Source organism: Perna viridis, chromosome 3 (genome assembly GCF_037379345.1).
Source record: "Perna viridis isolate PV_CMFRI_1.1 ecotype Kerala chromosome 3, ASM3737934v1, whole genome shotgun sequence".
In the NCBI taxonomy this organism is placed as follows: domain Eukaryota; kingdom Metazoa; phylum Mollusca; class Bivalvia; order Mytilida; family Mytilidae; genus Perna; species Perna viridis.
In genome coordinates this window covers 49315769-49323073 of record NC_142447.1, presented here as the reverse complement: position 1 = coordinate 49323073, position 7305 = coordinate 49315769, and the positions used below count along the sequence as shown (strand labels likewise).

Here is a 7305-nt window from a genome sequence, read left to right as displayed (position 1 = left end):
CAGATATTTCATTCTCATAAACCATAAATACAATGATACAATGGTACAGAGACATCACATAATAATTAAAAAAACAACAAACAAACAAACAAACAAAAAAAAACAAGACAAGACATGACATGACACAAACACGCTCCCAATTTACTCCATACACTCACCCATTCATACTACAGGGAAACATTTACTTCTTAAGAAGGTTAAAAGGTAAGCCTATATGTAGAGAAAATCTGTTTTTTGAGTTTTTCCTAGATTATTTTATTTTGGGAACACATAATTTGTCGGTATTTTAAGATATTAGGTCGTGTTGACAGGCTTTTATTAATAAGTGTGTTTCTTTTTCCACTGAAAAAGGGGCACTCCATAATGAAATGAAATTCGTCTCCAATTTTAGTCATTACACTTATTTCAGAGTCGTTCACCTCTTTCGATCCCGTCCCATCGCCCTGTTTCGATTGGTAATTTGTGATTTGTGGTTCTGAAAGCGCAAAGAGTGAATAGATCCTTGTCTTCAAATTTGAATTATGTTTTAAATAATCTACAATTTACCGCTTTAGGGGAATTTCGTATCATAGCATGCATATGCCAATCTTGAATTAATTGGTCTTTCAATTTTGTTTTTAATACAGCTATTAACCAATCGGTATTAAAAACTGTTTGGTATAACCATACGTATCGTCCAATGTTTTATTTACATGTTTAAACCAGGAAAACTTACAATTGTTTTACATACATAATTTAAATAAGACATCGTATGAAATACGCGAAAGATTTTCTTCTTTTTTATTTAAAAGACGCACCCAAAAAGTTATCACTCTTACTTTGATGTCAACATTCACTGGCATTATGCCAAGTTCACCATATATCATGTAGTTTGGTGTTGATGACTTTAATTTGAGTAAGAATTTGCAAAAACCTTAGTTGAACCTTTTCTAGGCATAATATTAATTTGTTTAAACCCCAAATTTCAGCCCCATATAGTAAAATATGTTTAACCATCATAATGTCAGCACAGGTATTTGGGGACGGGATTTGCCTAAAATATGAGTTTCACAGTGTCGGTATGCTGTGAATGAAAATTATGTTTGATACTGGGACCAGTTTTCTAGGGGTAGAGGTAATATTTTTAACATTTTTTGAAAATTCTTCCTTGAAAATTTGTTTTGGTGGTTTATTAATGTAGAAAATTTAATTTAGTCACGCAATAACTTGTAGAGTCGAATTTATGCAAATTTTCGCGGGAGTCGAAATTCCCATGTTTTTGGAATTAAAAAAACTATATTCTGACTACGAAAATCGCCACAAGTCATCAACAGAGTCCCAGGTGTATCAATTGTGATAATATTGAACGTAAATAACAAATAAGCTATTTTTTACTATAGAATAAACACTCTAGGGTGACTGGATAGACTACCCAAGTATATTTCGTTCTGCTTTTTTCTAATCGTTGTGACGTCTATTTTGCCTTTTACAGAAAGATTTGAAGTTTACACCGGATCGAAAAGTTCCGGGGTCACACGTCATCATGAAATTTTGTCCACATCACGTAAAGAAGAAACCACGTCAAGTAAAGAAGAAATCACTGCACGTAAAGAAAAGAAAATGCACATAAGGTATTTAGAGATCGACATAACGTAAAGATGAAACGACCTCACGTAATAAGAAAACCACTGCACGTAAAGATAAATCCACATAACGTAAATGTATGTTGACATAACGTAATCATAAAACGACAGAACGTAAAGACAAAATTACAGAACGTATAGACGAAATGACAGAACGTGAAGACGAAACGGCAGAACGTAAAGACAAAACGACATAATGTAAAGATGTTCCTACATAACGTAAATACAAAACGACCACATGTAATTCTAAAACCACAGCAAGTAATATAAAATTGACAACACGTAAACAAATGTGTTTCTCATCAGACAGTTTAGGCGTTCCATATGATGTCATCACTTTCCTTTACATCGTCCATTTTCAAATTTCATTTTTACTATTTACTATTTTAATTTCTAACATTTCAGCTATTCATAATTTACTAGTATATTACCTTTTCCCATTTTTTAACTTATTGTTTCTGTTTTTTAAAATACAATTTAAATAAATAGCGAAATTATTTAAAGCCCTCCATATTGGCCATCCGTGCGAGACCCGTACAATCATCGTACCATTAGCATAATGATTTTGGAAGCATTATTTTCCAAGTTTCGCAACGGTATGCAACTTTAAGATGTCATTTGTCCTGGGAATTCACGTTGAGACTTTGAAAATTACTTTTTAACATGTAAAGTAATGGAAACTTTAGAAGTGGTTAGTGAGACCCAAGTAGTGGTTGGGTTACCTCCCTTAGAGCGAAAAAAAAATGCGGGTGATGTCATCTTTTTCAGGTAACAAGAATGCACTTCCGATAACGACCTCCCTCTGTAAATTATTTGATCGGATCAGCAATGTATACCTAGAATAAATAATAAATTCACGAACATAGTATCAATATCATGAGAATTCACTGTATTTCAAAAAAATGTGTATTATATTTATATCAGTTCATAACCAGAAAAAATGTATTTATAGGGGTGTTAACAGGAATGGCCAAGGGAGTTAATTTTAGACCTACGCTATTTGCATATATTTGGGGAAAGCCTTGTCTGTGTACCAAGGGGACAGAAATATTTGGCGGGGATTATTACGATCGGTTGGTGTATTTCGTTTAATATGTTTAGGTAAGTTATAGATGCTGATTAGAGCATGTTAGAGGTGATATTACATCTTTCTTTGATGAACGTTCATAAGCGGCGAATTGGCTCCTGCTACCGGCCCGTTTTCATGGGATTTCTTATCCTTTCATTCGGAACTCCTGGAAAGCAAATTCATTGCTATTTTTTTTAGCTGTAATGTTGCCTATTATTGTAGACACGCTTCTCAGACAAAACGACTTAAAACAAAAGGTACAGTAGCAAGTAACCGTTAAATGAACAAATGTGTCGCCATATTTCTGCAACTGCCAAGGTCGGATGTTGAGAAGAACCCCCCCTTTTAATCAATCTTGCAGAAGCTGAATACCCTATTACTGTAAACATGGTATAATTTGGCAGGAAGACATGTCTGTAATGAAGTAGGTAGTAGTTTAAATTAGCCGGTTATTTGATTTGGCTAAATGAAAATTCTTCAGCTGAATTGGTTTGCTTGTCATCGAGCAGTCGAGAGTTCATTCCCTGGTGGTGGCTCTGTAATTTTGTGAGTCAAAAAATCTCGCCTTTTACATTTGGTTCCCAACCGAGTAACTCGTAGTGATGTGATGGCTCTTTCAGCTAGATACTCTTCAGGTGAGGGCAGTGTCACTGGACAGGTTATATGCATTGTGTTAGGTATTAGGTATAAATAGGAAGTTAATTTACATGACTAAACAATTAATCCTGTAGCCATCCCAAATTGGTTTTTCACTGGCTTGTCACCAAATGATCCCCAAATGGCTTCCAGTGCAATAGGTATAGAAATACATTGTTGTAAGTCTGTAATATATGCTTGTGGGTAGAACATTCAATATAATGAATCTTGAGTAAGCGGCTTTGCGTTTATTGCAGTATTTTGTACAAGTGGTTATACTGGTCACTGAGTATAGTAATATTTACCAGTATTGTGTATTGGTTGAGGTCAGAGGAACAAAAGCTTGTGACCACACTCAATAACACTCTTACTGATAATTTGCTCTTGAATATTCCACTTTAAGCTACAAATGTAAACCCTTTGCTTGTCAACCCTTTTCTTCCTATGTTCATCACTCACCTTTCTACCCAAGACTCCTGCTTTACTCTGGCTTTATTGTCTTTACCTTCACTTGTTACCAAAGCACTGATGCATCGTCATGGAAGTTATGAGTCACTATGGTCATTGTTTTGAGGTGTTATTGATGTAAGGAGAATTTACTACACAAGCATAAGCCATGATCTTGTCACAACTGTTTTGTCTTCTCTTAAAGATAAATCTGGATTATATTCATTGAGGCTTCAGCACTGATGTTTATCTGCATGTACATGTACAGTGTATGAATAAACTGTTACTTTGGTCTTATTAAGGGGTGCCTTGTTATGCATTTCATTGAAAGGGAATTGTATTATGATATTTGCATATTACAGCAAATTGTATGTAATGAGGATATCTCTTGAATTACTGGGTCAGTTTTGTTCGAATCACTGACAGACCACTATTTTCAAATTCCAACTATGGTAATTACATCTAGACTGTTTGATCCAAAAAATCCACAAAATTAACATAATTTTCAGTGTGGGAAACCTTTTTTTTTTCACACCTTGCCATACTGGCTAGTGGAATATTGATCTTGCTAGCCAAGTAGAAATTCAACTAGCCAATTTTTTTTTACTATCATCTGTTTTCTCTTGGATTTGACTATCTTCTGCCTTTCTTTTTCTTTCTTCAACTATCTTTTCATTTGTTTCTAAATTTATCTAAAACTTTTCAATTTTCGAATATTCCCTCCCGTCGAAGAGTTTCAAGTACTTAAAGTACTCCATTTCTTAACTCATACATGTATTTTAAAAATAAAGTTATTTTTCAACAGATTCATCATGAAACAAGAAAATGTTTATCATTTGCTTCTTGTTCAATTTTATTTTGACAATAAACATCTAATTTGCAAGGTAACATTTCATAAATTACCAAGATAATTTCGTTTGACTACTTATACGAGATCGGGACTGTCGTGTAGGTTTTGGCACAACCCGTGTACCAGAAATTAAAATGGCAGATCGTAAACAATGCTTTACAGTCAATAAAATTGTGCAAAATTCACTTGACATATTCAAGTTAAACTTCTTAATATGTAGGGAACATATTTTTAATGTATGATGTTAAGAGATGTTTAACTAAATATGCTGTTGGCTAGTTACATTTCCTTGGAACGCGCCAATCAAATGACGGTCACCAAATTGAAGAGTGTAAACTAATGATAACTCACCAAATTACACATCTACTCGTAGTTGGCGAGCTGGTGAGCGGTGGTTTTCCACACTGATTCTTCAACTCAAATTCCCTTAAGTTTTTATTTTCCAAAAGTGGACTATTCATTTGGATTTTTTGAGAAGTTCACTTTCCTCTTTTACTTTTTAAAGTTAATCTGAACCCCTGAAAGTCAGATCTGCATTCAATTAGTCTTGTAGAAAAATACCATGGGTAGACACAGACTGTGGTTCTGCAACCCATACAATTTATTTTGTTGTAAATGTGCATGTTAACTATATCATAGAAAAAAAGGCTCTGTTAAGATTTTTTTTGTTGGATTTTTTTACTTTTTTAACAATTGTCATCACTTGGCATCCATTGTCATCGTCCGTCGTTAACAATTTTTCAACACTCTACTCTTCGGACACTACTTGACCAATTGGAACCTAACATGGTGTGAATATTCTTTGGGGTATCCTGCTTAGAACTGCAATGGGGGTATTTGATCCTTCGAAAAACATGGTCGCTGATACTAAAAATAGAACATAGGGGTCAGACAGTAGTTTATCGCAGATATACATGCTTCTCCAAAGTCCTTAGGTTTAACCAAATTCTTTCAATAGCTGAAAAGATCCTTATTATTAGGACTACAAAAGTCGTCTGGGATTAAAGTTTTCAGACAACTTGTAAGAGTAATTGCCCTTGAAAGGGAAAAAATGACATTTTTTTTTTTTACACTTTTCAGCCAATATCTTGAAAACTATGATAGATAGAAAGAAACTTTCAGTTGCTGAAATGATCCTTATGATCAGTCCTACCAAAGTCTTTTCGAGTCAAAATTGTTGGACAACGTCTTGTTAAGTTTATTGCCTTCAAAAGGCAAAATTCAACCAGGTGACAGTTCAGGCTCCTGGGAGCCTCTTGTTTACATGTGTTATTGTGAGGATCCATGCTGTTTGAATTTTTAATATGATCTTATCAGTTAAGTTCATTCATACATGAATTTCGAATTCTACAACAATCCGAGAAAAATCATCAGCTTACTGAATCATCTCCACTCTATTTGTCAGTTATTGATTTTCATATGGACATTTTTTATATTGCATAATATGCAGATTTAATACACTTCTGAAAATAGTTCCATTAGTGGATGATATTTGAAGTGAGAAAATTGGAAGAAATTCTGTCATTTAATATACATTGTACATGAAGAATGTGCTGTAGGACCCTTAATTGGCCTCTGAATTTTTCATCAAGCTACAAATGTACATTGTGATGTTTCAAATTACCTCCCTTGTTACCTTGATTTTTTTTTGACATACTGCTTTGTATGTGATAGTGCAACATTCCATAGTCAATGGATTACAACCTGCCTAGGTATACTGGTAGAAAATGAAGTGATTTACCATCTGTTTTTCAAAATTCACATTAGAATATATGTAAATTAAAGAAGATTGCAGGAAATAGTTTATTGATTAAGTTCATGATATTTGTGATTCACAGTGTAATGGAATGTACTAGTTAATTTTGTTAGCAATCTGTGACCAAATAGATGGGATTATTCTTCTGAGAATGTGTGAGTTCTTGTTTTGTCTGTTCTATGATATTTGGAAGTGCCTTTTTATTCTAATGCACATACAGCAGCTCTGTGGTTTTGTACTCCACAAACTGTCTGAGGTATTATTGATCACATGTAAGTTGTAGAAGATGGCAAACTTGTGCATTGTAATATTGTTAATTCAGCATTCTCTCATTTTTGCTTGGAAACTTCACCTCATTTCACTGCTAATGAATTCAAGGTTGGAAAATTTGTACAATCCCTAAGAATTCAGTGCAGGTTGCATGTTGTGCAAAGCTACACTGCTCATGGTATCCCTGATTGGGTAACTTTTAATTTTAATCTTGTTTTAATGATTTGTACACACAGCTTAATACCTCCTTTTCCCACCAAAAAATAAAAAAAACCCCAAAAATCTGTTTAACAAAAGTAAGAACTTTAATTAAAAAAATGTACACATGTACATTTTATCAATCATTTCAAGATGCATGTACATATTAAAGATGAAAAGTATATAAAACATGCATTGTACATGTATGTGGATCTATCAACATTTAGATAAATATATGATGGAGAATGCTAATTGATATCAGTAGTAACATGGCTACACCCTGGAACCCTGCTGACATTACAGAGAGGGTAACAAGGGGATATCATGTGTGAATGGCCAGTAGGTTAATTATGATTCAGTTCAAACGTTTTGTTAAGTAAACAATGTACACTTATTTACATCAAAATGTTGCTTTAGTTAGACTGAAAAAGGATGTGAATATTTTATGGATGTGAAT

The 7305-nt window shown here is 33.7% G+C and overlaps 1 protein-coding gene across 32 annotated transcripts in view; it reads left to right on the top strand.

The window, feature by feature from the left end:
* The first annotated feature begins 2594 nt into the window (after nucleotides 1-2594).
* Nucleotides 2595-7305, top strand: part of LOC148622718 (protein hu-li tai shao-like) — a 42215-nt gene continuing 37504 nt past the window's right edge. For 21 of the 32 annotated variants that reach the window (XM_088572822.1, XM_088572813.1, XM_088572816.1 and 18 more), the window contains exon 1: nucleotides 2595-2723. The gene's annotated coding sequence lies outside the window, so the exon portion shown is untranslated. Of the gene's footprint in view, nucleotides 2724-2790; nucleotides 2949-6265; nucleotides 6653-7305 lie in introns of those variants that run through there. The other 11 variants (XM_088572824.1, XM_088572817.1, XM_088572794.1 and 8 more) reach the window with 9 other exon arrangements.